Source organism: Hyaena hyaena, unplaced genomic scaffold, assembly GCF_003009895.1.
Source record: "Hyaena hyaena isolate Hyena2069 unplaced genomic scaffold, ASM300989v1 scaffold_668, whole genome shotgun sequence".
Taxonomy (NCBI): Eukaryota; Metazoa; Chordata; class Mammalia; order Carnivora; family Hyaenidae; genus Hyaena; species Hyaena hyaena.
The window spans coordinates 423,165-444,646 of NW_024081301.1; the positions used below are offsets into that span (position 1 = coordinate 423,165).

At 40.7% G+C, this 21,482-nt stretch overlaps 1 protein-coding gene across 1 annotated transcript in view; it reads left to right on the forward strand.

The window, feature by feature from the left end:
* The first annotated feature begins 8,849 nt into the window (after window positions 1-8,849).
* BDNF (brain derived neurotrophic factor) overlaps window positions 8,850-21,482 on the forward strand; it is a 34,349-nt gene continuing 21,716 nt past the window's right edge. The window contains exon 1 of the mRNA XM_039217098.1: window positions 8,850-8,982. The gene's annotated coding sequence lies outside the window, so the exon portion shown is untranslated. The remainder of the gene's footprint in view (window positions 8,983-21,482) is intronic.

The window sequence follows — 21,482 nt, forward strand, 5'->3', positions numbered from 1 at the left end:
AAAAATGTTAGGAAATGTTTACTAATTTAAACTTTATATTTTTAACCCACATTGTTTTCCAAAGAAACAATCTTTTTTTTTTTTTCTTTTTTTTTGGTAAGCTCTATATCCAACATGGGGCTGAACTCATGACCCTGAGATCAAGATTTGCACGCTCCACTGACTAAGCAGCCAGACACCCCCTAAATACTCTTTAAGGTGTTTTTGTTTGTTCTTCATGTGACATCCATATATATAATTCCACTTTGGGGATTAACTTCTATTATGAACTACTGTTCTGAAGTGTGCTCTTATAAAAACTTAATTAATTGAAGTGTAAATTAGATATTTATAAATTCTTCCTAAAATGAAAAATGCAATTACATAAATAAGAACAATATGAATGATCAAAAACACAATAGCAAAAAGTAATATTAAAAATGTTAATTAGTCAAGCAAATAGTCAAGAATATGTCAAACTTCTATATATTTTTTGAGACAATTTGGCATCATGTAGGTTAGCATGATTCTTTTTTATGGAATTCAATTTATTTTTACTCACTTTAATTAGTTTTTGTGTGCAGATAAAATGGAAGGCAATGGAAATTTGGCTTGCAAAGTAGTTCCAAGATGATCTACATCCACAATCTGGTTGTAATGCCATAAGAATATGTTTATTATGTGAGAATGGTAATTCAAATTAGCATTCAGTATAGACATAAAGCAATGAGCAATGCAAGCTAACTTCAGTTATTTATCCTGGGAACTTTTTCTTTTTTTAAATTAAAAAGGTCAGAATATATAATAGTATTGGCTCATTCTTCTCAAGTACTCCAGGAAAACATGTCTATGAAATAAAAGATGCTCAGTGCTATACATCTTACTGTCTTGGGAGAGGTGTGGAATTTGGTATTAAAATTCTAGGTCTTCATTTTTCTAATTTAGCAGAGAGGCTACCTTGAGGAAAAGTATGGTCTGAATTTGCATCCCAGAAATATACTTAATTTGTATCATGGAATCAATGTCTGACTTCCAAAATTGGATACCTAGCCATATAGTCCCTTACCTCACATTCACTACCCATCTTTTCCAGTTCATAACTACTGTCGAGGCAAAAAAAAAAAAAAAAAGGGGGGGGGTTCTTTGAGTGTTACGTATAGAAATGACTGACAAAAAGAAAATCAATTAAGGGGTCTTGGAATTTAAACGTGTGGCTCTACTTTCCCCCATTCTTTCCCCATTCTATTCCATCTCTCTGCCTTCAACATTTGTGAAACATTATATTTGTCCTGTCCATCTGCATCACCATCACCCTTTCTTTGATCCAACTAGACTTGGTGCCCTACATTGATAGACTAAGGCTTAAGAAGTGCCTACTTACAGCAAACGCTCTTAATAGTCTTCATTTGGTCACAGAGTCCCTTAACAACTTCTCAAAATTATATTATGAAAGGGGAAATAAATGTTCTCCTCTCCTCTTCAGTTTCTTTTTAGAATGTTGATTTCATTCCATGTCTAGCCTAATTTCTTCTTGGGACTACTGGATTGATTTTGTAGTCACCATTGAATGCCCTAAGCATGACCTAAAGAGACAACCATGAGTAGTGGGAATGGTATTTCTGCTGATCCCATGCTCTCCATCTGAGCTATAAAGAATGAGAAGGCCCAAAATATATTTGGTCACAATGGATTGTGAGATCATAACAGAGATAGAAATGACAAGTGAAATGATCAGTTAAACTTGATTCTAGGTGTCATGTAGGTTAACATGATTCTTTTTTATGGACTGCAATTTAGTTTTGCTCTATTCTAGTTAGGCTTTATATGCAGACAAAATGAAAAGATATGGTTCAAATTAGGAGAAAGTTGAAGTTTTAATTGTAGTGTAGTGTTTCATAGTTCTTACCCTGTGAGAGAACTTACATCAAAATAAACACTTGGGAGTATACAAACACTATCCCACTTTAACAGATAAAGGTCCACAACTTGGGATATTAAGTGGAATACAGAAAAATCACTTGTTCTTAAACAATTTTCTTGAGAAGAAAAGAAGTAAAAACTAAATGTCCTATTCGAGATCTGTTTCTTTTGCAAAGTGCTTCATCTAAAAACTAAGGATAAAAGATATACCTCTGACATGAAGGCTCATCTTTTTATGAAACAAACCACTTCTGTCTCTAAGTTGCAAGGGAAGGATTTGTCAATCTAATTGAATCTCCCCTTTAGTTTTTCCCAACAGCTGTGTTCAGATAATTCATGACTCCCATGTTTCCTGAGCCCTGGATAATTTCACACACATGTCTAGTTTGGGGCTCCACATTTTCAGAAGAATATGGAGATCTTGGAGGAGGTCCAGGGTAGACCAAGGGAAATGATTAATGGATTGGAAGTTGGAGTTTATGAAGAAAGGTTGTGAGATCTGATTTCTTGCTATGAGAAAAGTCCGAGTGGTGACTTAATAACGCAAGGAGGTTAGTAAGCAGCTGTTCTCCGTCTTCACTAAGGTTGGATGAAATGAAATAAGATACCAAAAAGTTCCCATTTATAACAAAATGTGTTATAAATGGGAACTTCCAAGCACTAGAATTTCTGGATCCTTAGAAAGGTCCTCAGAAGAAAGATGTGGAATCTCCTTTACTGGTCTGTAATGGTAGGCCAATGAGCAGTGAGGAAGACAAGATAGTCTCTTACGATCCCTTCCTTATTAATCTTTTGATAAATCTGCCTAATCATATTAGGAAAATTATTTGCCTGAACTATGCTTCATTTCCTTTCTACCACTACTTATATCCATGACCCCTTACCCTTTGTTTACCTTCTGTAAAATGCTGCCGACCAAGAGTAGATAGGGCCCTGATCAGTCATGGAGGGTCCTCCCCAGCTGCTAGGTGCTCTTCCAGCTTTGGGAACAAGTTTCTTGTTCATCACTACTATCTCCTGGCCACTGGTGGCATGCTGAATGTCATCTTTCCATACACCAAACCCATGACAAGGAAAAACAAAACCAAACAATTTCCTATCCTTAACTAATTCACAAATGACCCAGTGGATTAAAAGACAAATCTCATGTTCTAGAATTTGAGCACCTAAAAAGCTGAAATATGTTTTATCCATCTGCCTTTAACATAGGCAATAGAGTTGGGGCACCTGGCAGGCTCAGTTGGTGGAGCGTATGACTCTTGAACTCATGGTTGTGAGTTCAAGCCCCATGTAGGATGTAGAGATTACTGAAAAAGTAAAATCTTAAAACAAAACAATTTAGTCCATAGAGCAATGTCTGGTAGTAGGTATTCAGCAAGCTTTCATCAACTGAATGAACGTAACCATGATGTGAAGATAATAAACTGAAGATGAATTGAAGTTAAGAAAAGTCAAGAATTTCTTATGTTTCCAAATGATTCTGTAAGCAAGACAAATCAAAAGCCTAACCCTTGGCTGCCACATGTGTAGCCCTGAGTGTTTTATTCCTACCATGCCTGTGCTATCCTGGAGGACTTTGACAAGAGAGCCACTTGTACATCTTGCTCTGGTCCTTTGTCAGAGACCATTCAAGATAGGTATTGTGTAGATTCAGAATCATGCAAAAATAGGCCAAATTCTTCGTGTGATTTTTTTAAAATACGACTTTAGGAAGTTCAGTGATTTTTTTTTTAAATTATCTTTTTGTATATGTTTCTGACTTTCTTTATGAAGAATATGAAATGGAGCAGTAGAAAATCTCTCACCCCCATCAACACACAGCCTAAAGAATTAGGTCTCCAAAATAAGGTAATCTGTTCCTTACCATTTGATTCAATGTCCTGAAACCCTTTGGTTTAAATTGCTAATTCCTCTCATGGCACTTCTCCCAATAACACAAACAAAATACCACAGGCAGCTATCACTGTCAGTTCTAACTGTTCTAAGTCTACAATCACATCCCTTTTGACTGTGCTTACAGAAAAGTTACAATGAGTGACCCAATTTATTCTTCACTATTCATTTTCAAATGTTTTCCGAGAAAATCTGGTAACTCAGAAGGTTACAAGTTGATGACTCTCATATGTTTAAGGGGTTAGTCTCATTTTTTTCCTAATGGTTTTGGTGTTGTTTTTCTTGATCCAACTAAATATTATTCCCAGATGGGATCGTTTTTTGACCTTCTTGTTCTATTCTCCTAATTTTGGCCCTTCTAACATTTTCATACTGTGGTTCCTTTCATTTGTTTGTTTGCCACTAATGGCCATGCCTGGTTACATAATTCTTTTAACAGGTGTCGACCAATTTGGACACATCTGATTATGGCATAGAGCTATTCCTCTGGTTCATAAAAAGCTTACAGAGAAGTATACCTCATATTAAGGTATCATCTAATGAACAGGGATATTATTTCTCCTGTAAGATTTTTCTCAGGACAGGCCTTACTTAATAATTTGTAGGATTATTAGTGACATAGTTCAATGCTGGATTGGGCCTTTGAATTCATACAGCATTACTTTGAAAATACCTTTGCCACTCTGCTAAGCAGGAGAGTTTTCTGTTTACTTATTATTTTCCCTGTGCTAATTACAAGATTTTCAGCAGTTTTTGAGGTCAGTTCATTTGATTCTAGACAACTATTTTTTTTTTTTGCAAGGAGGATTGAAGGCAGGAGTAACTAGGAACCTTAAATAAACATAATTAAACATACAATGCTTGTAATGATAGTAGAATTTACCTCAGCCAATTAAAATTATTAATAGAAAAAATATGTCAATGTCAAATCTGAGCCTACTGCCTCTGTTCCCACTTGAGTAATGAGGATTAGTTTATGTTTCCTGACAAGAGTAGATAGGAATTCACATTTCTTCTCCTTCTTGACCTTTGTCCTTCTAGAACATTGGGTTAGAATAGATTTAGCCCATAACCAAAAATAAATAAAGATTTTGACTAATTCAAATTTAATTTTTAAACCCCGCAAAAATGAAATAGGAAACGTTTTCTTTTCAAACGGTAAAGATTTTTCTCCTTTCGGTGATTGAGAAAAGTTCAGATCATAAACTTGGAAACTTTGTTTCTAACATATCAATCCTGTGAGAGACTAATCTTTAGGGAGAATCAGACATGTGTGCTCTATATTCTCAGCATCATCCCTGATCATAATAGGAAAATAATTTTGTAAAAAGTTTTGTCTTAGACTTCTAACACTGTTGCCATATGCTACCTGAACTAAACAAAGATAAAATTTATTCAAAATTCCATGCAAGGCATCAGTACAACTTTAGTTTATCTTAGTTTCATTGTTTCTGAAGGTAAGGTGTACTTTTAAGGCAAATAAGCCAGTATCATAAGTCTGATCTTTTACTGTTTTGGTAAAACTATAATCACAGATCAGAAAGTTTCAAAATGCTCAGAAATGTCAAGAGGTCTGATTCATCAAAGGGTTTATCTGAATTGGCATTTGGTCTTCTTTTATTTTGAAATAGTCCTGCCATTTCTGACTCCTCTGTCTTTTTCTCAGTAAAACTGCACCACACACTGGAAGGCAGAGATACAAACATTTATTTATTCAAGGGAGAGTAGGAATAAGAAGACTGGCCACAGACATAATCAGTCTGATAAAGGAGAACACTTTTTCCTTCAGCAAAATGCTGATATGGCAATGTGAATTTAGCAGGTAGATTTGCCATAATCTCTGGGCAGCACTGAGAATAAAATTCTTGACTCTTCACTTGGTAGGTATTTTTCCCAGAGGAAGTAATTTACAATTGAGCTTAAAAACGTAAGGAAATAGCTCGTTTTTGAGCAAATTTAAAGTTGAAAAGTAAGCATGAATTTGAAGTTTGCATAACGTTATTTTAAAAAAGAGAAGTTTAGGGCAGGGCTCTTCCAGTACTTTATAAAATAGTAACAAGATTTCGTGTGTGGGGTGTGTGTGTGTGTGTGTGTGTGTGTGTTTAAATTTATAAATCTAGCCTCTTAATGGTTTTGCAGTATTAAAAGAAATTTTATCTGCATTCGGGCTACACCCCTGGGTATCAATACAGAGGTACTTTGAGGTGGCCAAGCCCAGCTTCATGCCCTCCATCCTTTATTGCTGCAGGTCTAGCCTGCATGTTTCAAATGCATTAAATATTACACAATAAACTTCATCCTCTGTGCTCTAGGGTAGTTTGTATCGGTCATGTGTTCTGTCAAGTTGATAGAGGTGTAAGCTAAATGTGTGACACTCTAAGAATATGCATATTTTTGAACAATTTGACTATTCAGCCAACAATTTGCAAAATCCTTCCGGATAACACTTCCAAAGAACAGATAGCTTTGTTTACATGGAGGTGGGGAGAGGCAGGGATATTTCTTGTTAGAGTTCCTGAGTTCATTCAAGTTTTGTCTCTGGCATTTAGCTGCGTGAACTTGGGCAAATTATTTCGTGGCACTGAGTCTCAGGTTCTTTATAAAATAATAATAATTTCTTTCACTAGTTTTTACAAGCTCTTAAACAGCTAATATACATGTACATTTTGTTAACTGTAAACCCTTAGATACACTGAACCGAGTATATAATAGTATTATATACACAGTTCAACCAGCACATTCTTGATAACCACAAGAGGGTCCAGGAAAGAAAACTGTTTATAAATCTTACCCTTTCCCCAAATTAATGTTGGAGTGTTTAAGGAAATTCTTACAGCAATGAGTCTTAGCAATTATTAGGTCAAACCCCTATGAGATTACAGAAAACTGCACATACAAATAAAACTGCCCACCAAATTTGGGGTGGTGTGGATGGGAGATTCCTCTGACACCCTTTTATGCATCTCTTAAGAAAGTGTTTCTCAGGTTGTGACCTCAGACTTTCTGCATCCGAATTGCCTGAGGCGCTTGTTAAAGCGCTAATCCCTGGACCCTGCCCCAGCCCTACTAAATCACAAATTCTGGAGGAGAAATCTGCTTTTTAGTAGGCACCCAGATGACACTGGTACGCTTGCGGGAGGTCCAAGGACTACAAATTAAGTACTGCTGTCTTGTTCCTTTTTCTGTATGTTAAGGTCTTTCCCAGTAGCGTACGAATCGTTTGAACTAATGGGAACTAAAATCAGCTTATTTAAAGCAGGAACCTAGGTAGACGGGTAATAGCGTTCGTCCAATGGCAAACTGACAATACTCCTCAGGACCCTAGCCACTTCAGTTGTCTCGAAGGTTCTTGGCTACCAGCACCTTAAAGTCTGTTTGCTCTTCGCTGGGTGGGGGAGGGGCGCGAGGGGAGGATTAATTGAGCCAATTGCCACCCCCACCCCCACACACGTAGGTAAAAAACAGATGGCTTTTTATTTATCTTTGCTGCCCAGGTTCATTATTAAAAGGATTGGTTTATGTGTGTAAGTTTGTTAGGGAGGGAAGTGAAAACATCTGCAAAACCATGCAATGCCCTGGAACGGAACTCTTCTAATAAAAGATGTATCATTTTAAATGCGCTGAATTTTGATTCTGGTAATTCGTGCACTAGAGTGTCTATTTCGAGGCAGCGGAGGTATCATATGACACCGCACGTCAAGGCACCGTGGAGCCCTCTCGTGGACTCCCACCCACTTTCCCATTCACCGCGGAGAGGGCTGCTCGCGCTGCCGCTCCCCCTGGCGAGCTAGCATGAAATCTCCCTGCCCCTGCCGAGATCAAATGGAGCTCCTAGCTCAGGGGGTGCGAGTATTACCTCCGCCATGCAATTTCCACTATCAATAATTTAACTTCTTTGCTGCAGAACAGAAGGAGTACATACCAGGCACCAAAGACTCGCACCCCCCCCCTACTTCTTTTTAACCAAAGGGAACGTGAAAAAAATAATAGAGTCTGGGAGTTTTGGGGCCGAAGTCTTCCCCAGAGCAGCTGCCTTGATGTTTACTTTGACAAGTAGTGACTGAAAAGGTGGGTTTCTTTTCTTTCTTTCTCTTTCCGTTTTTCTCTGGTCTGCTAGAAAGCGTGTGGCTTTAGTGAGGTCTGTCATTGCCTCGGCTTCCTGGCTGGAGCAAGTAACTTGGTGTAACGTTATCTGGGGGCGTTCATTAATAAAAAATGCCGTTATTATCTTGATTGAATTCCTATTAGGCAAACTCTGGAGAGGTCAGTGCACGAACTCTGTTTAAGCCGGAGTGTTTAAGACAGCGGAGTAAACCAATAGCCCCCATGCTCCGTGCAATTTCATTGTGTGCTCGCGTTTGCAGCTCCGTCGTGCGGGAAGGTGCGGGAAGGTGTGTCTGGTGGCCGGGAAAACGCACGCCCTCTCCCGCAGAACTTGAGTGCTGGGATGGGGCCGAGGGAGTTGCCAGGAAGGGGAGCAAGACCCCAGGGACGCCCGATTTCTTCTGGCTCCTTCCCGCCAGCCGGGGTTTCCGCAGAGGGCGCGGACGTGGGGTTCCCCCGGGCGGGGGTAGGTCGCCCCTCGAAGCGGCGGACGCGGCGCGTGAGTCCTGCCCAGGCGCCCAGGACGGGCGCGAGGTTTGCGGGGCCGTGTCGCGGGGCCCCAGGGACTGGGAGCGAGGGGCGCGCAGGCCCGGGGAGTCCCGGAGTCCCGGGGGCTGAGCGGAGCTAGGAAAAGGCGCGGCGTTCCCTTTAAGCGGCCGCCCCGCACGGGTATCGGTGGCGCGGGCGAGCCGAGGGAGGGGGGCGGGGGGCGGCGCCGTTTGACCAATCGAAGCTCAACCGAAGAGCTAAATAATGTCTGACCCGAGCTCGAGGCGCAGGCTGGAGCTCCCGGTCCCCGCCGCCGCCGCTGCCGCCGCCGCGCCCGGGCGCACCCGCCGGCTCGCCGTCCCGCGTCCCCCGTCGCGCCGCGGGCTCCCGGGCGGGGCCGACGAGCCGGCCCGGCGGGCCCCCCGCTTCCTCCTCGGGGAGCTTTGATGAGACGCCTGAACCGCAGTTGCCACCGCTGCTGTGGGGCCGGCGGCCAGCGGCTCCGCGACGGGGATCGGGGCTGGGCGCAGGGGCCGGGAGCGAGCTAACGATGTGACTCCTCCGCCGGGGACCCGTGAGCTTTGTGTGGACCCCGAGGTAGGCGAGCAGCAGGCGTGGGGCTTGGCGCGGGAGCCGCCCGTCCGCGGGGGAAAGTTGGCTGGAGGGGGGGCCCTGAAGTTGTGGGAAGCGGTCGGAACGCCTTTCCTCCCCTCCAGGAGGAAGGGGGACTTGGAGTTGCTCTGGCGGACCCTTCTCCTCGCATCCCGCGATCCAGAGGGCAGCCAGGACCTCCGAGGGAGAGGGACCCTGGGCAGCCCTGAAGTAGGGGAGAAAAAGCCTAGAGGAGACGCGGAGCGGGTGGTGTGAACGGAGACGGCGCCCTGGCGAGCCCCCGAAACCCTGCCCTTGCAGAGGCGGGGTCGTGAGAGAGATTTAGGGCGCCAGCTGTCGGGGGCCCTGACTGCGGTGACTGTATCCGAGCTAGGATAGGAATCTTTCCTCTGGGCTGGGCGATCCCCGCGCAGATTGGGGGTGGAGGGGAGGGGGTCTTGATCCTTCAGCCCACACCACCGCACCCTCGGGGCTCCGGCTGGGCGCACTCGATCACCTGCGGACTTACACAGGTCCATTGCCAATATATCTTGGAAAACTTGACACACTCCTGCAGCTCGGACCTGCAAGGAGCTAGCTGCGCCCACACCTCTCCCCATCCCGCGCCCCTCCCTTGGGGCACCTTCTAGGGAAGTACAGAAGTTTTAACTTTCGGGGGCAGGGTGGGGTGTCCTGACTCGCGTGGGTCCCTGGGGATGCAAAGCCTGGGAAAAAGAATGGGTGAGCTGTGCGTGGAAAGAAAGAGTTGAGGATGGGGGGTATATGCCCGACGGGGTGATTAGGGAAACCGCAGAGTAGGGGCTCCCCCACGGGAGAAAAGCCTCGGGCTGCTGGAGTAAACTGGAGTCGTGGTCGGAGGATGCTGTGTTTGAATGCTGGGGGTGGAGCGGGGTGGAGGGCCAGGGATTGGGGGGCGAGGAGGAGTGGGGCAGGGAGATTGGTGCTAGGGAAGGTAGAGGGTGCCCTCTGCCGGCCAACCTACCCAGAGCAGCTGCTGGGGCCGGGAGGCTGGGGGTGGGGAAGTGGTAAGGGATGGCTTTTCGGGATCCCTCGGGAGCTGGTAGGAGGGACTTGTTGAATGATGCTCAGACTCCCGACTCGGATGTATTTTGACTGGTTGCCCCTCTTTGGCTCCAATGCAAGTTTTCCTCGTGCTGGCGGAGTTATGATGGGCTATGGTTGGTGGTGTGTTAGCTCTTCCTCGATCTTATTTTAGGGTGCTTCAGGTATCTTATACTTACTCTTCAATGTCAGCAGTAGCCAATGAATATTTTTTTTTTTTTACAAGAATGCAGGAATGTTCTTGGCCAGAAGCAAAGAAAATAATTTTTCCGAGTGTTTATTAATTCCCCTAGTACAGTTATCTTTTAAACCAAACCAGTATCTAATTGGGAACTTTTTAAAAACTGTATATAAAACGTGTTATTCTGTTAAATAAGACTTTCAAACGGGTTTGACTTCTTGGAATATATCTCTTCTCTATTTTTATCCCAAAACCTATTTGTGTATATGTTTATTATAAGATCAAAAGCTATTTTAGTCTTAAAATTGTATACATTTTTTACATTTTTATTTATTGAAGTGTAATTACAGACTTAATTCTTCTAAACACAGGAACCCTCAACGTTTACCTCCTGCAGCACTGTCATTTTTAAGTTGAAGTTTCTGACCATGTAGTGCTCCATGTTGTTACATGTAATAGATCATCACACATTGCACTTAGAGATTGCAAAATTTTGGCCCTGGGACCAGCCTCCCTTTAAAACAGTCACTAATTCCTATTTTCTGATTTTGCAAACACCTTGCTTAACATTTTTCTTTTGTAAGTTTACCTCTGGACTAGCAGCAGAGGTAAGAGAAAGGAGGAGACACTTGTTGAAATGTAACCATGACTTTCACTGGAATTTAAAACACGTTGGTCACCATTACTGGAATTCCAGGGCAATAAAGTCGTTGTCTTTTTTCTTCTACGTTATTTTGCAAAATGTGATAAATGTTGGTAAATACAGACCGGTAATAAGTATTTTGATAGGAGAATTGTTATCTAGGTAGGGCTATTTTAAGTTATTACAGAATGTTTTCTATTTATAAATTTTATAAGCAGAAAGAAATGATTTCCAGATAAACAAGACTTACGTACATGTTTTGAACCCTTAGAACATTGCATACACACTTAGACATCACATTTTTTAAAAACCAAAATAACAATGTTATTTTTCACATACCTTTGGAGCCATTCATAGCCTATTCAGGACTGAATTAGTAACTGGAAATCTTGTTTATTTTAAGGTCACTTAAGATATAAATTAGGTCAACATTTGAATATCCACAAAATAAAGCATCAAGGAAATCTCTTTTGGGGAGGGGATGTCTTCTCAATAAGTGTAACTGTTAGTTTCGATCAAGAGGAACTAAGAAAATGATCATTTGCCTAAAAAGCAAATGATTCATTTGTACTAGGTGAATTAATAGTCTAGATCTCACAATGGCCAAAGTGGGGTGGGGAGATGCTGTAATATAGCTGGTTCGTTTTGGATGATCAGGAGCAGGGAAATCCTGTAAATGCAAATTTCTAAAATCCTGGCTTAAAGTCTTTTTCGGTTTTCTGTTTCCTAGGGGCACCATTAGAATGTAAGGTATTCCCTTCTTCCTGGAATCTTACTCTTCAGTAAGTCAAAATGCAGATGATTGATAATCTCATTTCTTTCAAACATAAATAGCTCTGGTTTGTAGCTCAGGACACACAGCAAGCTGGGCACGCCTATCTGATAATAGCAAAGAGCTGTTAACTTTTTTTTTTTTTTTTGCCTTCATTTTTAAAACGTTCTGTAAATATCCACCACCCGCCCCCCTTCACACACACACACAACACACAGAGCTCTATATTCTATATCCAGGTAGTGAACTTGTGGAATGTAACAGCCAGCAGCTTTGGGTCTCAATCATGGACTTGATCTTCTACTAAGCTTCAAGAATATTGAAGATGTGCACAAAGGAAAGGTCGTACGCATGCAGTTCATTAACATTTTAAGATTTAGGAAGTTAGTCCCATAGTAGAGAGAACAACTTGAGACGTCGTGAATGGAAATAGCATGGAAAGTGTATGACAGCTAAACTCTGAATATCTTTTAAAATGAAAGGCACTCCCATTTCGATGTTCATAATATCGAATTTATTTTAATGGTTGAAACCATTTTCGATGGGCTTCTCCTTGTATAGAAGATTGTAATTTGTGTGAGGGGGCCAGCCCAGCCAAATGCAAGTGAATATGTCCCTTTAATAGGGTAATTGCTAACTTTTCTCAACTTGTTTTCAAATGATTGTTATGGAGCACTCAGTTTCCACTAATTGCAAAATTGCTGCTTAATTGAAGGACTCTCAGCCTTCTAGAGCAGCCATTCAGCCCCTGGCAGGCTCTGTAATCTCAAGCTGTGAATTGCATTTTAAAGAGGAATGGAGAAGAGAATTCAGGGGAATTTTAGGTTTAAATGCTCGCTGTTCAGTGGAGGAAGAAGTCTTTTGAACAAGAATCACATTAAGTTGGGTTGTGATAAATTTTCTCTACTAGGGTAAATAACATACCCACATGGGCTTCAAAGGTGAATGAGCAAACTTACTGGTTACCCTCTGCATCCATTTACTCTGTTCAGTGTGGAGTAATGTTAAGCAATAAATGATGTTGGCAAATGAAATCCGTATGTCTTGTGTACGTGGATTTTAACCCTAGGAAACAGAGGAAAGCTTTGGTATTTTTAAGGCTAGGCATATGTGTCCTCATAGTCCCTTTAAACTTCCACTTAAGGCATAGAATTGTTCAGTCCTAAATAATTTTATACTTAAACTTACCTCTGGCTTTCCAGATCACTTAAACCTAAAGCTTTAGGAAAGTCATGTACCGAATTATTAAATATATGGAATCATTCTGATGACAGACTTAAAACAATGACGCTCATTAATATATTGACTTTGAAAAACTTTTTGGGGTACAGGAATGGTAAGTGGGTGTGTTCCCTAAGTGGAACAGGAAGCTGTTCTTACTTCCATAGAAAAGCATGTGTATGTGGTCAGATAAGAAGCACAGACGCTTTTATTTAAATGTGCGTACTCAAATTCAAGTTCAAACTCTGGGACACTTATGCTCTTGGTGAAACAAATCTGACCAAATAGGCTTGTTGCCCTGATGTCTCATTTTATACAGTGTCTGAAGTTTGAGGATGGGTTCCATTAAATGAATTGAGGGGCCGAGTATGGGACCAGGAGAGTGAGTAGGCAGAAACAGAGTAAATTTACAAGCTTCAGTGACAGCCATAATAAAGCACAAGTTTATTTCCAAAGAGCCCAGAGAGTAACGAATGTTACGCAGTTTTCCCCAAAGGTTCACTTGAAAGGACTTTTCATTGGTTGTCATGGTAGTAATGTCCTGATTTTGAAAGCTCACAGAACCTAGTAGCTCTTAAATGTGCTTTAATCTTCATTCCTTTGGTCTGACTGAAGCTTTATGACCACCTTCTGTGTTTTTGACATGCCTTTGCGTATTTAGAGGGAGGAAGGCCGGCAAAGAAAGATTCCTTAATTCCAAGACAATATAACTAGGAAATATAAAATTATATGATTAAAAAAGCACTTAACTTCAAACTGACTTATTAAAATAAAACCAGAAGACAACCTGTCATTTAATTACAGCTAGTGTGTATAAAATTAAGATTTATATAATGAAACCAAAAGCAAGTAAAACTGGTGTTTTCAAGAAACTTAAGCAACTTATCAAAAATTGAAGTAATAGTGCCACCTAGAGAACAAAATCACCAGCTTTACCAGCCAAATGACTTCTTTGCCATAGGAGCCATTTCTTTTAAAGCTACAGTTACTAGGATTTCCTTGCCACCCTATTCAGATTTGGTGCGTGTGAGGCTGGGGACAGGCATGTAGGGGTTTATTATGCATTTGGGATTGGAGATGAGATTTTAAAACTGGAAGATCCACAACTCATCACATACACTAAGTCATTTTAGCATTTTAATATAGTGGCCAAATGTAGACTAGCTTGCCAAGTATAAAGACTGGCTTTTTTTTTTTTCAACTATTTTTAAGATTATATATTGAAACATTGGGAACAAAGGTTCTGATTTTATCCATTTGCTACAGGCAACTCATTGTACTTTCTGAGATACAGTAACACCAAATAAATTGAGTGGAGAGATCTTAAGAATGTCTTTGATCCAAGATCCAATTTTAACTTTAATGATTTGAGAAGAATTAAGAGTAAAATAAAGGGTCATGGGTGTAACAAGACTTTCAACACCAAAAAAGTAGGGGGGAAAACAGACAAGGAGAAGGAAATGATAAGAACCGCCTCAGCCTTAAAATAGATAAAGATCTACATCTGAATCAGCACCAAAAAATAGTAATGGAGCTAGAAGCCAATAATCATAAATTAGGTTAAAATTCTTTGATGACAAAATCTGTATTATTTCATTTTTGCATGCTCCCATAATAGCATCCAAAACAGTGCTGGTAGCAGACGAGGCACTTTAACAAATAATGTTGAACGAACAAATCAATTGATTAATAGTTGCTTCACATTGTCCTGACGAGCCATATAGACAATGAAGACACTTTATAATTACAGAAAAATGCTTTTTTGTTTTGCTGGCAGAGAAGCAGAAGTTGGGAGAAATAAGCATAATGCTACTTTTTTCCTAGTACCTGCCGTTGATGTCCTTTAGTTGGCTTAGTTTTGAAATTTCTTATGCACAATTTGATTCATTTATAAAATTAGCATGTTTGGAACATACGAAACGCTAAGGTTGATTTAAACGGTAGCAACTATAAACTTACTGGTGGATTTTCATTTAAATGTTTTCCAAGTTTTGGATGATAGTTATTGTGCTTCAGGGAATGCAAAATAATACATTTTTTGGTTTTTTGTTTTTGTCTTGGTGGGGGGGATACAGCATATGTTAAGTTAGTGCCAATTTCTGGGAAGCAGATAACCCAAGAAAGTCGTCATGTTGTATGTACTTTGTGTCATCCATAGGAACAATTGGGTGCAGAAAACTTTATTTTACAGGAAATAAAGTAATAAAGAAAGAGATACAGAGAGGAGGAGGAAAAAGGAAACTCACTGTGTACGGTTTTTGCCACATGAGATTTAGTCTCATCAGTCTTGGTTTTAGAGCTGCTGGTTTCAGCATGTGCCGCCTTTTCTGATGTTCTTTCTGCCTTCCTGTGTTTTTGAAAACTGAAGCTATGCCCAACTTGAAACAAGTTTCTCACTCTTTTCACATGTTTGTTTATTTCCTGAATTACGGGGAGTGTTTTTAAACACGGAGAAATTTCTTTTACATCACACAGCATCTGAAGGTCAAGAAATTTGCTCCACGCTGTTGGAAGGGATGCTTGGCAGGGTCCCAGGCCACATTCCTAGACCAGACTGTCAAAGGTGTTCTCTTATGCAACACTGGGAAAGTACATCCAGCATTAACATGTCGGCTGATAATGTATCTAAAGGCACAGATGATATGTTTATCATATGGAAACACAAAACCAGCAGACATTCTGTTGAATTATAGAATCTGGATCATTTACTTAGATGTGAACTACTATGATTTGTTAAAATCAATTGTATAAATATAAGTTAGAATAGGGAGTTGCAAAAAGGATTTGGGGGATGACTTACCAGACGATAGAAAGGAAGCCTAGATGTTTTAAATAATCACAGGTTCAGTGTGAGCAAGTGGGGTGACTACAGGCAGTGAACAGAGCTACTGCAGTCTTGGTCTGCACTTGCACGAGTGTAAATGCATAATGGGAAAGCTAATAGTTCTCCATTTTTAAGATAGACTGTGTATACCTATTTAGCTCCTTCAAGGAGCTAAAATTGCTTTATTTTTTTATTTTTGTTTTTTAAACATTTATTTTGAGAGACAGTGAGAGCATGCAGATGTGCACAAGTAGAGAGGGGCAGTGAGGGGGAGGGAGAGAGAAAATCCCAAGCAGGCTCCTAGCTGTCAGTGCGAGCCCTGGCATGAGGCTCCATCCCACACACTGTGAGATCATGACCTGAGCCGAAATCAAGAGTTAGACTCTTAACCTACTGAACCACCCAGGCACCCCCTGAAATTGCTTTAGTATGCTTTAGAAATCATTTTGATACAGATACACAGAGCATTTGGAATCCTTCCAGGAGAGGGATGGTTGAGGGAATTTGGAATGGGTGGCTGGAGACAGAAAAACAGGCCAGAATGGCAAATGGTTTTTGGTCTCTCCTAGCAACTCCCCTCACATGATTCCAGCTACCTGGCATGCTGGCTTAAGAATTCTGAAGCTGTCTAGGCTCAAAGAGAAAGAATGTTCTAACTGCTAATGCCCGCATGGCTAGGGGATTAGTGGCAGCACGTGTGATAATGTTTTTGACATCCTTATTTCAGGACAGTCTTCACATGTGGAAGGAGAGAGTGGGTTTGTTTTGTGTCCCCCAGAGAACAGACCTAGAACCAGTGATAGAAATGTTGGTACCTTGTGTAGTATCTAGAAGTATTTTCAGTTCTATTTAATTCAGCAAATATTGAATGCTGACTGCATACAAAGCGCTTCATCAGGGAGACTTATAATCTAACAAAAGAAGAGGCTTTTTATGGATGTGGTCAGTTTCCTGTTACAGATGTTTAAGCAGAGGCTGAAAACCTTTTAGGAAGGATGCCTGGTAATGTGGGAGGTTGGAGTTGAGTATATGGGATCTGAAGTACGTTTGTGCTCCTAAGATTTTTGGATACATTGATCGTATTATGAAATGTGCTCCCTATTTTTAGTCCACATACAATCCTAGTAATAACAATTATATATCTTTGTGTTTGAATCCTCTACCTTTGCAGTTCTGTAAATTGAATATCAGAAGTGATGCACTTTTACTTTTTCCATACTTACATACGGATTCCCAAAAGTAGTTACTTTTCTTTGGATCCGACTAAGCAGAATGTTTCTAAAAAGAAGCCTGATCAGATTCAGATACCCAAAATGCTTAAGAAGTTAACTTTTGACATTTGATTTTCTAGAGGAATTTAGCAGCTGAACTTAAAAAACCCTTCTCAACATTCACTTTCTCTTTCTGGAGACCATGAGATCTTCAGATATGACAGTTCTCAGAGTTTCTCTTTTTAAATGTAAAGTGTTAAAAAGAAATGGACCCCTTCCCCAACTCCATCAGGTTTCAACATATATTACTTTTTCAAATTTTTTATTATTAACTTTTTTCCTCTTGTGTAGAATAATTAGAGATTAACCAACATGGATATGTCATTGTTATTTTTTTTAAATATTCATTTATAAGAGACAGAGTGTGAGCAGGGTAGGGGCAGAGAGAGAGGGAGACACAGAATCCGAAGCAGGCTCCAGGCTCTGAGCTGTCAGCAGAGAGCCTGACATGGGGCCTGAACCCATGAGCCTCGAGATCATGACATGAGCCTAAGTTGGACACTCAACTGACTGAGCCACTCAGACACCCCGGATATGTCATTATAATGCAAGTTTAGACCATGGCTGTGCACAGCCCACTCCAATACTTGTGAATATTTATTTTTATTAAGAAATTTTTAATGTTTATTTTTGAGAGACAGAGCACAAGTCGGGGAGGGACAGAGACGGGGGAGACCTAGAACCTGAAGCAGGCTTCAAGCTCTGAGCTGTCAGCACAGAGCCCAATGTGGGACTTAAACCCATGAACCATGAGATCATGAGCTGAGCCAAAGCTGGATGCGTAACCAACTGAGCCACCCAGGTGCCCTGTGAATATTTATTTTTCTGATCGAGCTCTCAGACTGCTTTCAAGTATTCATAGCGTATCAGACAGTTTACTATTTACCTCCCCTTTAGGATATCACAGATTTTATAATTTATGTTGCTGCATGTATGTTGTCTCCTATTACAAAGCTCTTCTTTTAAAAAAGAAAAAAAGTGTTATATACAGGGAATGATTATTTTACTCATTAATTTACCAAGCATTAATTGAGTGCCAGTGGATGCCAGGCACTGGGCTAGATAGGGTTTCTTTTCCCTGTATGGATCTATCCATCTTTAGGTGCTACTTGATAGGAAACTCCATTGATTTTCTCCTGGGAGCCTTCCATTACCTCTTCATATACGTGCTTCAAAAGAGGCCTGGTCTTTAGAAAGAAAAAAATCTGTTGAGCAAATTCTCTGATTTTCTGTCCACACTGTATTTTCAGCCATGGGCTGTAACATGTGACACAAACTTATTTCTTTTTTAAGAGCTGATCATTTTTGGGGTGCCTAGGCAGCTCAATCGGTTAAGCATCTGCCTTTTGATCTTGGCTCAGGTCATAGTCTCATGGGTGGTGAGTTCGAACCGCATCAGGTTGGGCTCTGCACTGACAGGGAGGAGCCTGCTTGGAATTCCATCTCCCTCTCTCTCTGCCCCCACCTTACTCATGTGCGTGCCCACATGCACCCATTCTCTCTCTCAGTAAATATACTTAGAAAAATTTGTTTTTAATAATTGATCTTTTTTTATTACTCAATTCTTTTGTTGTCATTTTATATGCAAACAAAGATAAAAATGCTTGGTGTATGTTGTGTGAAACATTTTGCTATTTGAGGATATTTCACGAGGAGCTCTTTGTGCTTGATGTGGGTAGAAACCACAGTGGAACAACTTCTGAACCAAAGACGTGGGTTCATTTCCACTGACTTAGTGATGGATTTTTTCCCCTTACATATGAGGACATGTTTGGGCCTCTTAGTATTCAGGAATGTGTCTTTCTTTCATTTGACAGTATTTATAATGCTGTATGTTTTCCCCCTGAAGAAACTTCAATTTTTGAGAATGCTTGCACTTACTAGAAGCTGATTTCATGATTATGCTGAGCAAGGAAAGGACAGAAAAATCAGTTTAGTGAACACGATCTTGCCTTTAAACATTAGTCAGTAACATTTTAAATTTAGCAATGTCTCTCTTTAGAGTTTACTAAAAACCACTTTTCAATCCATTGGATCTCCTTTCACGGTAGAGTTAGGAGGTGTTTTTGCTCAAATATGTGGTAGAAATGAGAGTCCATATGTGGTGTTCATGGATCCTGTAAATATGCCAATATAACTAAGAGCAGTGTGGCATCAGCAGCTCAGAAAGAAATGTTTAACCTCTTGATAGATAACAAGGAAGAACATTTTCATAGTTCTTCTGTGACTCTCATTAAAATCGGGACCTGGATCAAAAAGTGGTAATAGGTCCAGTTTGCCTTCGAGTACCAAGGGTGCAGCCATGCGCCCAGCCTTCTCTTGCCCTCCTGAGCAGGCGGGGGGAGTAGGCAGTGAATAAATAGTGCCAGAGAACACTCCATTCTGTGTGTTTGAGACAAACTCAGAGAGCTAGGCATATGCCACTAACCTCAAAATTAGTGGTATAAACATAAGTAAGTAAATTGTAGGACTGTTTTTCCCCCCTAACAAAATCATATACAGAATCTAAACATTTCAGACAAAAGCAAGCAGTACTGTTCTAGTTGAACTACAGGTGGAAGCATCAGTATCCTCAGCCCTTTGATCTCAGTTTTGTCCCTTGCGAGAGGCCCCTTGACACTCCACTCTGCAAAGCCCAGTGAGAAAACTACTTTTTTTAGATAAAAGTCAACAAGTAGAAATGCCAAAGTCCTAAATCTTCCTTCTTTTTCATGAAAATGACTGCCCTCCTCATCCTTCAGACGTTGTCTTGCATTGACAGGTATCTTCACCTGCTTGTTCCGAATATGCACAAATGAAACTTGGTAAAGGGGACACTTCTACATGAGTGTTTCCCATTGCATAATTTTTAGAAATAATCACAGGTGCATAACAGTTGAGAAGCAATGAGGGACGATCTTAACTTAAACATTTTAGTAGTCATTAGAATTTATCACTTTTTTTAATTTAAAAATTTTTTTAATGTTTATTTTTGAGAGAGAGAGAGAGAGACAGGCAGACAGCGCGCAAGCAGGGGGAGGGACAGAGAAAGAGAGAGACAAAGAATATGAAGCAGGCTCCAGGCTCTGAGCTGTCAGCACAGAGCCCAACGTGGGGCATGAACCCACGAACCACGAGATCATGACCTGAGCTGAAGTCAGAAGCTTAATCGACTGAGCCACCCGGGCGCCCCTAGAATTTATCATGTATTTTTGCTGATTTTCACATGCCTGATAATGACTTTCTTAAGACTCTCGGAAGCCTCTTTTATTCCAGAGCCTTTGTTGTTCAGGGTCAGTCTCTTGTAAAAATCTAGGGGAACCCTCACCATCACTATTCCAAGCAGTATCAGAGGCTATGAAAACTTGCCCTAGTGCTATAAGCACTGGTACTGGAAACAAAGTTCTGCTGGTTTGTCATCACTAATGTTCCTACATGATTTTCTAGGCTAAAGTCATAGGTAGACAAGGCTGCACATTTCAGTAATAGTCTAGTCCGAAATCTTGTTTCATGTTTTAAAAATGCATTCACATATCTCATTCCATTTGATCTTACAAATAACCCTTTGAAGAAGATTGAGCAGACATTATTCCCAGATAAAGATGAGGAAACTGAAGCTCACAGTAGCTATATAACTTGATCCAGGCTGCACAGCTATAGAACCAGAGCAAGGATTACAACTCCACAACTTCTCCTAACCCAGCCCTCTTACCGTCGCTGGCTGTTCACAATCATAACTTACAGTATTCAGGTTAGAAGCCATATTTTACCCTTGACACGTTAATATGCATGTCTGGCACAGGTGTAGGCCAATATCATCACCCTGACCTGCTGTCCACTCTGCAGAGCAGAGATTGGTGACCTTCTGTGTGCCAAGGAGGAAAATGATGATGGGGAAGATTAAAAAAATGTTTATTTTAAAGAGGTTTTAAATTTAGTTGCCTTTTTTTAAAAGAAAAAAAACTTTTAAAAAGAGAGAAATAAAATATACGATTTTTGATGTCTTGTTCTTTGAGCTTCTTCATTAAAATTTTACTTAAAGCTGATGATCCTGGTAAGTGAGCCATTGGAGAACATAACACAGAGTGGGCTTCCCAAACCTGGTGATCAGCAAAATTACCTTCAAAACCGAAAAAAACAGATATCAGGTGCTAGTCCCTGAGATTTGTAGGTTTGGAACGGAACCCAGACATATATTTAGAAACTTTCACGGGTGGTTCCGATGTGCAGGAAATTCCGTTTAAGAATCGCTGAACTAAAAGGCAAATAAATTTAATATCCTGTGATTTAGAGAGACTTATCATTTACTTCGTTGTCCAAATATGTGGATTAGTGCATGGTTAGAAGGGATTTGCGACTTGTAAATAATCAGAAGTTCAGAGGCTTTGAGATGGGAGGCCTGTTGAAGATATTTTGACTGGAAAGATGTTTTCTCAGAAACTTCCATTGACAGCAGAAAACCTGGGACAGTATTCCCCAGCCCAGTAGTCAAGTTGGATTCCACTTACTGGAAGTGTAGCCTTGTATGCATT